Source organism: Anthonomus grandis, chromosome 22 (assembly GCF_022605725.1).
Source record: "Anthonomus grandis grandis chromosome 22, icAntGran1.3, whole genome shotgun sequence".
NCBI lineage: Eukaryota > Metazoa > Arthropoda > Insecta > Coleoptera > Curculionidae > Anthonomus > Anthonomus grandis.
The window spans coordinates 13,219,789-13,230,395 of record NC_065567.1 but is presented as its reverse complement, the minus strand read 5'-3'; positions in this window follow the sequence as shown (position 1 = coordinate 13,230,395).

Below are 10,607 nucleotides of genomic sequence, written 5' to 3'. Positions count from 1 at the left end.
CGCTACCAAGCCCGACATTAACGAAGACAAGGTAAGCCATTGTGCATTACTAATAAACACTCGAAAATTTATTGAAAAAGAAAGAACTCAAGACATTATATGTCAATTTCTCTCAAAAAAAAAGATAAAAGAGTCCACTAAATCTAACAACGACATTATTTATTAAAAAAAAAATTAACAACCAATTAACAGAATTTGTCTTTGATATATTAGGTTTATATGACGCCATAGCCCTAAGGGATTCATTTAAAAGGACCTACGTAAAACCAAACAATGAAAGAAATAATTTAATTTGGAAATTTTTTTAAATCTTGTAATAATAAACCTTGTAATTCAACATTGACACTTTTCCATACAATATAAATTTTTAAATTGAAAAATAAATTTAAACCGTAAAAAAACTCTTTTATTCATAATTCAATTTAAAGGAATTTCGCCTTTCAGAAAGAATTGTTAGAGGCTAAAATATTTCTGTCTTAAAATTCTGTTTTTACTTTTTTAATGTGAAAACAGAGAAATATTAATTGTAATTAAAATAACCACAGCTACTATTTATAAAATTTAAATTTAAAACGATTTGTATCATTCAGCATCATTTTAATTATAATTATAGGTAAGAAAAATATATTTGTTTTTTTGGATTTTTAATTTTTTTTTGGGGCAAAAAACCTTATAATATATTTTTTTTTAAGTTTACTATAATATTTAGTAGGATATTCTGTTACGAGATGAAAGATTAACAAACACAAGTACAAGTCAAGTACAAGAAGAAATCCTCTCTCCGTACTATCCGTTTTATAAATCTTATTTGAAAAAATATTATCAATTCAAATAGTACATTTTTTCGGTCTGTAGGCTTGGGTCAGAGACTATTTCTGATTTACATTAATGACCTTCATTGATATAATCAACGGCTAAATTAATTTTTTTTCTCAAGCAATAGTCCAAAGGAAGACTCTTAAGAAAATCAGTATTATATGGAGTGGAAATAAGGCATGGCTCAGTACAATCAATTCCATCTTAATACAGATATTACAGAAAAAAATATTTTTTCTTTCAAATCAAGTGACATAAAAAAATAAGAATAACGTCATTTTTTTTTAAATTCTCTCTTTTATTGGCACTCTAGACACAAACAACCTGTATTATTATACTTTTCAGATAACTGTAAATTAGTTGTTGATTGTTTTGCTACCTGTTTGTGTTTTTAGAACAACCTGTTTCCACATATGCTTTTTTAGCCCCTTCCCGCACACAAAGAAGTTCTTTACACTGCAGGGGAGGGCAATTGGAATGCTGGGTAGGTTAAATAGCCTTTATAACAAAGGACTATTTGTACTTTCTCTAGAAGGGATATACCCCCTTTATCATTAATCTAAATTTTTGAGTAAGAATCTGTTTTGATATATTGGTGGCCAGACTAATATTATTAACAGTGTTAGTGAGTGCATTGGTCAACATCGAAAGAAAGCTAAACATAAATAGATTGACAGAGTATATTTTTAAGCTATTGACCAATAACTAACCCTACTATTATTAGTTCGGTCACCAATATATTGATCAAAAATACTTATAAAAATAATTTTACCAGAATCTTATGTCCTCAAATAATGTTTTCTCAGGTTCGCATTCAAACTTGGTTTCTTTTATTCGTTACAATTTGTGACTAACAATTTGTTCAAGACTCTCGTATCATGTCAATAAAAATTTCTAATTTTAAGTAAAATGCATAATGTATAATAGAAATAATAAACGTATGAAATACATCATTGTTAGTACAGTAAACCTCATTATAAAACTTATTTCAGGATAAAAAAGCACTACCGAATATTGATCCAGTGTTTCATTGGCATCAGAAATCGTTTAACATTTCGTACGCTGATAAAAGGCTTCCCTCGGTCTTTTTATTATTTGTATAGATTGAGTCTGGGTGACGAAAACCCTGAAAAGGAAATACGCAAGATTGGAAATTAAAACTAAACGAAGGTTCTAATCAAATAATTACTTTTGTTTTTACTCTTTATTAAACACGACAAATTATTAATAAAATGAACAAAAATATATAGTATTATTAATGAAAATATTATTAAGGATGTAGTATATTAAGACTTCTGTTTGAAATTATATAACATTCAGCTTAAAGAATATTAAAGAGCGGGTAAACCAATAGGTAAAAATTATATATTGATAATGATAAATTTTATAACAACATTCAACAGTCTTAATTGGAGTGAATAAATATATACCATTATACATAAAAGGCGTTATAGAAATATTAGACAGTACAATCTACATCCTACATTTCCTTCAATTAGAATTAGTTGGGATAAATTATATAGCTTAAATGTAAATAATCCGAAATAATTGTACTCCCAAGTGGTCATTTTAATTTGTAAATTTTAAAAAGATTTTCTATAATATATTTTTTGTTTATTTACCATGACTGGAATCACATCAGTAGGAAGCATATATGATGGGAAAAAACCAAATCTAAGGATACTATGGCCAAAAGATATAGATTTCAACTGTTAGACTGTACTATGGCATATAGTTTCACTGATATAAATAATATAATAATAATAATGTCCATTATTTAGCACCTGGTATATACATATAACAGTACATATAATATATAGTACAAATAACAAACATTTCATTACATATGTGTGTAACATAATTTCCTCAAAATTAAATTATAATTGATTCTTTAAAAAATTAAAAACTTTTCTATTAAACATATTCAGTGATGTTGCTTCTTTAATAGTTACTGGTAGGTTGTTAAACAGGCGAATTCCTTAAAAAAACAGTGAATTTTGTAAAGCAGTGGTTTTAACATGTTGAATATTGTAGTTCTGCTTTGACCGAATATTGTATTGATAGAAATTGTCTCTTTTTTTCGAAAAACGTCGCTAAATACTAGTAGTTAGGTAAAAGACCATGTTTGATTTTAAAAATTAATGTGAAATTTGCCTTTTCAATATTTTTTCCTACCGATACCCAATTTAATGTAGAAAGCATAGATTCAATTGGTGTATATTTACTACAGTTCAAAATAATCATCATAGCTTTATTTTGCTATAATTGAAGACTATTTGTGTTGTCTTGTCTACAAGATATAAAGCTGAACAGTAATTAAAATGAGTCAATATAATAGTGTTAAATACTAACTTTTTGGACCATAGTGACAAACAAGTTGAAATACGAGACAAAAATTAATTTTTTTCACAAACATAATCTATGTGTAATGAAAAAGGTTGGAACAATAATTATTCCTAAGTATTAAATTTCAGAAACAAAATCTACTTTCTCTCCATTTATATTATTTACAGTACAGCCTGATTCATAAAATTTATTACAATTTGTCTTTGACCCCAACACAGTATATTTTGTTTTCTTTATAATTCTTAATTTATTTTTGCACAACCAATAAATATGCATCTCAGAGTTCTTTATTCTGGTAATGATTTTGAAGTTCTTTCCTACCACGCAAACCTGTATTTATATCATTAACGTAAATTATAAATAATAAGGGCCCAAGAACACTGCCCTGTGGCACACCTAGTTTACTTGGAACCTTATTTGAAAATCTATCACCTACCTCAGTTCTAGTACATCTGCTACTTAAATAATCCTTAATCCATTTTAATACAGTACTTTTAACTCTATATAACTTTAGTTTCTTAATAAGGATATCGCGATCATAGATAGTTTTAAATGCCCGGTTTTAAGTCGATAAAAACGCTAAGCACAACATTTTCATTATTTCTTTTTTTTCTCCACTTAGCACAAATATACTGTATAGCCGACTCGCACATGAATGGTTATTTCTAAATCTGGATTGTCCAACATAGAGTAAGTTGTTTTTCTCAAAATAGTACCTCAATGGCTGATATACAATTTTTTCGATGATCTTATCTACAACAGGGAGTAAATTAATGGGTCGAAATTATTCTGGGAGGGTTGGTTTTGGATCTGGAACTCTACCAGTTTCTAAAGAGGTATTTATTAAATAGAGTAAAGTATATCCTACCACACAAATTAAGTCTTTGATCAACTTAACACTGAAAAACTCATCACTGGTACTCATACACTGGTGTTTTTAGGTTTAAATATAATAGATTTCAGTTCCTGAATAGTAAGGTTTTTAAAGTTTGCTATCTCTGAGTTCTTATGTTCACTAACTTTACAGTCCCATTGCCCTTTCTTTATATTTTCTGAAATTTCCTCGACACTATCTGCATAATATTGGTTGAAATTTTCTTCTACGCTGGTATTATATGCACCAAAATCAATATCTCCAAACTCTGTAGGTAATTTTTTTCACCCCTACACATATCTATGTTTTGTTCATAAAATATTTTTTTCTTGTGTCGTATAAGTAAAGTCACATTATTGCGTAACTTTTGATACGTGTCCCAATCAATTTCTTTTTTGGTAAGATAAAATCGCTTGTATGCGTTGGTAGGTTCTGTTTGTGCTTGTTTTACAGTATCATTAATCGATAGATATTTTTTTAGTGTACGTTTTTGTTTGGGACTTACTTTATCCACGGCAGCTCTTATAATCTCTAAAAAATCAGAATATATAATATTAACATCAGTAGAGGAGTAGTACCAGTTAGCACCCATTAGTTTTGTCCTAATTTTTTGATATTATTTTATGATTAATATTTTTATAAAATATATCTTTAGGCTTATTACTAACTTCAAATGGCATAATCTCAATAGTTAAAGAATGCAAGAGTGTCTTATAATGAGCCAGAATGCACAGTTTCGCTTCACTAAGTATTACGTTACTTGACAGAAAACTTCATAGGACTCCATATTAGAGGATGGATTAATATACAGTACTTTTATTAACAGTTTCTATCGTATTCTTAATGTTTTCCACAAAAAAATAGTCCATGGTATCCATCAGTGGCGGATCCATGAGGGTTGAGTTTCGCTTACTCTCCCAAATTTGCCTCTGAATTTGCTCCGGGTATTCGTTTCAGAGATGAAGTTCATGAATACTTAAATCAGATAGAACTCTGGTAATAGATTATCATCAATTTCATTCATCAATCACAAGTTCACAGAAAGTAAACGCAACAGTAGTAGAACATGTGACAATTAATTTAATGTGTAAAGCTCCAATGTGGGCGAAACGGCTGCAAAAGGCCCAACTCAGTATGCAGCGGGAACTAAAACAAGAAAGTGCAAAAGAAAAGTCGAGCAAATAATTTCTAAAAACAGTATACACGTCCAAGATAATGCAGAAAACGCAACTGTGCAACACTGCTTAGCTACACTCCAACACAAACTTAGTGCTTACTGCTCGTTTTAAACGACACAAGCAAAGCAATACAAGATAACAAGATAATGCAATTTTTACTAAACATGAAAAAATATTTTATCGTAATCTTAATTCTAGGCACCTGACAACTAGAGAAAACATTACATATCCTACTAAAGAAGTTATCCAGCAGTTCTGGAAAGACCAGTTTGAAATACCGGCACAATACAATCAACGTAACGAGTGGATAAATGAAGAGAGAGGAAGTGTCGCTAATATCCCTGAAATGAGACATAATCTCTTGACAACCAACGAAGTCACTAAAATTATAAAAAATGCAAACAACTGGAAAGCACCGGGACTCGATGGAATACACAATTTTTGGATAAAGAACCTAGGGTGTCCACAGGGTTTAAACCATCTACTTTAAATGGAATATTTAAAAATTCTTGCGGCAACACCTAGAACAGATGGTTAAGATGGTTAAAAAATTATCTGTGCCGAACTATGAAGATTATTAAGAGTAAACTACAACCAGATGACTTTCAGATAGAAAACGGTCAGATAATTAATGCTATGGATGAAGAAGAATGGTACAAATATCTAGGAATGAAGAAGGTGCAAAGAATAGACCATAGAACTGTAGAAAATGAGCTGACTACTAAGTTTAATACAAGAATGCGACAACTCCTTAAAATAAGTCATAATAGCAGAAACTTATTTAAAGCTATTACTACATATGTAGTCAGTTCACTAACCTACTCTTTTGATATTATAGGATAGAATAAACTGGACATCGAAAATTTGCAAAGAAAGGCTAGAACACTCCTAACGAAAGCCAATAAGCATCACCCGCGCAGTATCGTAGAACGAACTACGCTACCTCGATATATGGAAGGAAGAGAAATGGCCGACATAGAGAAGCAACTGACTCAGCAAATTAGTAGCTTACGATTCTTTTTCTAAAAAAAGGCTGAAACAGACATTCATCGTACCCTATATGAAACAGACGATTCAGCACCACTTAAACTCCATGAGCTTGAGTTACCCATACACCATAGCACGGAGCAAGAAAAAATGCAAGCGTATATGGGAAAACCCCTACATGGAAGGCATGTTCACGAGGTTCAACAAGAGTATGTCATCATGGCGGTGTCAAACTTCTGGTTGACTTCGGGACAGCTTTTTCCCAAAACTATAAAGGCTAATATAAAAGGCTATATGTATATAAGTAATATCAACAAGAAATTATTTAAAGTTTGTCGTAGGTTACCCGCCCTTGCAAAATAATAGATGTAGCAATGGATGTGAGACAACGGAGTCCATTCAGCATGTCACCGGTGAATGCCAAACTTTTGCACCAACAGAATATAACCAACGGCATGATCCAGTTGCACCGATACTACATCAAGAGCTCGCAGGAAAGCTTAAGCTCTTATCAGCAGCCAAGGTAACATATTAACTATAATATGGAACCAGTTCTTAAAGATGAGCAACACAAATTGTATTGGAATCGCACTGTACATACATCAACGAGTAAGTAACAATAGTCCCAACCTAATACTAACCGATAAAATTTCTAGTAAGATAATCCTCATTGACGTAGCTATTCATAATAATAGCAACCTAAGAGCGAAACATAATGAAAAGTAACAATCTTTTACAGTACAGGGATCTAGAACGGATCTAGCACCAAGAAAATTTCAAAAATTTATTTGCTTTGAGACTTTTATCGAGGGATAATGTCTTCATTGCTGAGAATTATTTGTGGTCTTGATCCTGAAGATTTTTTGCGAGAGTCAGTATAACATAAACGTTGAAGGCATCCATATTTTGAAAGTGGTGTAGAAAAAAAAATCGACAAATTTTATACAAATTTTCGGCAGTATAATGATAAGTTTTTCAATTATTACAGAGTGTCTTAAAAATCATTTGGCGAATTGTTAACTGTATTAAAACAAGACATTTAATGTAATAATTTATGTGAAAATGCTTGAAAACGCGCGTTACAACCGGAACGTGTATTAAGCCTAAAGGTGGGTATTGACTTGCAACAGAACATTACGAACAAACCAAATTCGCCACACACTAGAAATAACCTGCAACAAAAAACGTTGCGCAGAGCGTTTCGGCTGTCTGCGATGTTTGCAGCGTTCCACATTTCACAGCATATTCACTGAACACCTGCAAACAAACAAATTCTCTTTGAGCAAATTCCATTTACCCACAAACCTCCGAAAGTGTTTTGCGCGTTCTGTTCTTCGGTGCAACGTACTCACTAGACAAAGCGCGCGAGGCGCATTAGGTTTGTTTGTAGTGTTTTGTTGCAAGTCAATACGCACCTTAAGGAATTGGAATTTGTATACTGAACTTGTTTCTTAACACACACATATGCGACTAAATCTTAATTAATCACTTAACTGGGTTTGTATCTTAGACACAATCTTATTCACAATGTAATTCTAAATATGTAAAGGCATCGCCACCTGCCATTGGCAAAATCGCGCGGAAAATGTATTTTTATTCTCGCGATATTTTCATAGATTTAATGCCAGAGCAACAATTTTACGTGCGGTCTCGTTTACCGTTATCGTGTTAATTATCTAATTATGATACTAGAACTAATTACACAAATTATCTATATCTAGGTGTCAATTTTTATTTTCTCTTTTTTTCCTGTTTAACATATTCTAATAAAAAATAATATGTAGAAATATTTTGTGTAGAGTATGATCTTTAATTTTTTTGCTTTTCTTACTTGCGAAATTTCCTCATAAGGTCCCTCCATTAGTAATTTATATATAACAAATACGTTTTAAAATATGCCAGCAGTTGTCTAAAAGCATCATTTATTAAACAAATAAATGCTAACACTAAGCCTTATCTTATGAGGCGCGTTGTCTAGATTAACTAATAGACCTATTTTACATTTTACCTTGAACAATTCGTCTTCTACGCAAAACCTTTTTTATGATACAGAAATATTTTAGAGGATTTGTCTCGTTTAGTAAATTTCAAGTTCTCGACTCCAGCTCCTTTCCATTTCTTACGGCAGCTTGCGTTGTAAATTGTAATCCAAAATTATTTCGGCTCAGGAATCATTCTAACGAAAAGCACCATTAAAATGGATATTTTAAGCATTATGTCAGAACATTTATGAACGATTATAAAGAGTTTGCCCTAATAATTTAAAGGAAAGTGATTTTTAAATTTGTTTGCGTTGAAAATTAAATATGATTCGACGGAATTTTAATTTCAAAAACCTCATCTTTTAAGGGTACTTAGTTGGGCTCTACAATAATTTAAGGTAATGAAGTATATCAACGTTTTAATTTAAATTTAAAATTGTCGAGCTCAAGCGTACTTTTCTCAATTTACCCTGTCTCCAGGCCTAACTTTGCCACGTGGTTTATTTTATTTCTGGGGTATTATTTGGAAAATTCCTATAATAAAACCATTTTTATACAAGAAAGATGTTTGTTTGAGCGTATTATAAGACCATTGAAAAATAAAAAGTCTAAATATACAGGGTGGGCCAATCAAAACGAAACAAGACATCAGTCTTGCGGTATATCAATACCGCTTGTTAAAAAAATCGCTCGGGCCCGTCAATTATTTTGAGGGGAAAATATTTTCTCACATCATCAGCTTTGCAATGATTTGAAGTGAGCTTCAACCCGAAATTCTTAAATGGGATTAGGAGTCAAGTGAATACAAATATATGAGAGGCAGCACCCAGAAGGAGATCAAACTTCGACCAAATGTATTGGGAAACCCAAAAACGTTCAGCCAATGTCCAACTTCGACCACCATCCTGGACTAGGCTTGGAAACACAAGCATCGTTTCCTATAGGCAGCGTAGTTTTAAGGTCTCTTAGGCAGTAAAAAAATGGAGCTATTATTCATCGCTGGATGTCTACCTTAAGTGCTCATTTTCCTTTCTTTTTCTGTGTATATATATTTTAATCCTAACCTATTTTAGTGTTTGAATTTCCTGTTCTTGAGTAATTGCAAATCTAAATTACTACTTATTTAGTTATTTTTAGTGTAGAGTAGAATATTTTATTTAATTATTTTTAGTTAATTTTTGCGTAATTTTTATGTTTTTTAAATGAAATTTTATATCTCAACATAGTGATGAGTTGCTTTTTAGACTAGAAAGATTAACTGTATCGAATGTAGAAGCTTAATCTTCACCTAGTTTAACCGTTGATTATATAGTTATTCCATCTATATTATCAAACGGTATTTTCTCCATTTCTAGAGGAACCCTCTGAAAACTTAGAATCTAACTTAGCAGTATCAAATCCAAGAACAATGATATGAACCTTTTAGGACATCAAGCGGACAACATCCCTAATTTTGATGGAAACCCAAAATTTCCTAAAAAAAATTTAAAGCGTACAAAATTGCGAAGATAGTATTATTGCAATTTTAATCGATACAATTTTAAGTAAGTTAAGGGGTAGAGTAGCAGATTTAATTGGCTCCAGGTCACAATTAAACACTTGGGCTTAAGGAAAACAAACTTTGAATTTAACATTTGCAGATCAAAGAATAATAGAGAAGAAGTAATTCATGTAAAGAGAATTAAAAACCCATGTTGCACAATCCCAAATTAAAGAAATGGAAAAAGAGGTCGAAAGGCTCAGCAAAATAACTCTAGAACATAAACATTAATTTCTTTTACAAATACTGTTGTCTCACGCTAATTTCTAGCTTTAAGAGATTTACAATGTTTTAGAAGAGCTTCAAGTAGCAATGACTTTTTCAAAAATAAATACCTTTCATCTATCTATAATAAGTCCACATAACTTACTTAATGAAACTCAATTAATGTCTACGAGTTTGGAAATTTGCAAACTACTATTTGATTCAAATATCGAGAACATATTTCATTTGGAAAAAGGCTTGAACATAATAAGTTATGCAAAGGGAAATAAAGTAATTTTTATTGCCGAAATGGCCATCGTAGAAAAAAAATAGTTATTTACTGTACCATCTTTACCCTCTACCCACCCCTTCACAATAGTTGCATAATATAATATTTTCTAAATAAACCAAATACCTAATCCTCCATGAGCACAAATATACAAAATTCAACCACCCATGTAAAAATATCGTAACCAACGAGTACATTTGCCAAGACCTTAGTACAACGTCAATAAACAAAGATGTGCCCTGCAAAGTTCACATGTTGAAGTGAAACATTATCCCAATGCCACCAGGTCAAAATACGAGTCGAATTCATAAAAGCTGAAACACTGGAACAGAAAAAATGGATGCTAGTCATACCACACCCCTCGCAGCAACCCAGATTTGTAATCCCTACA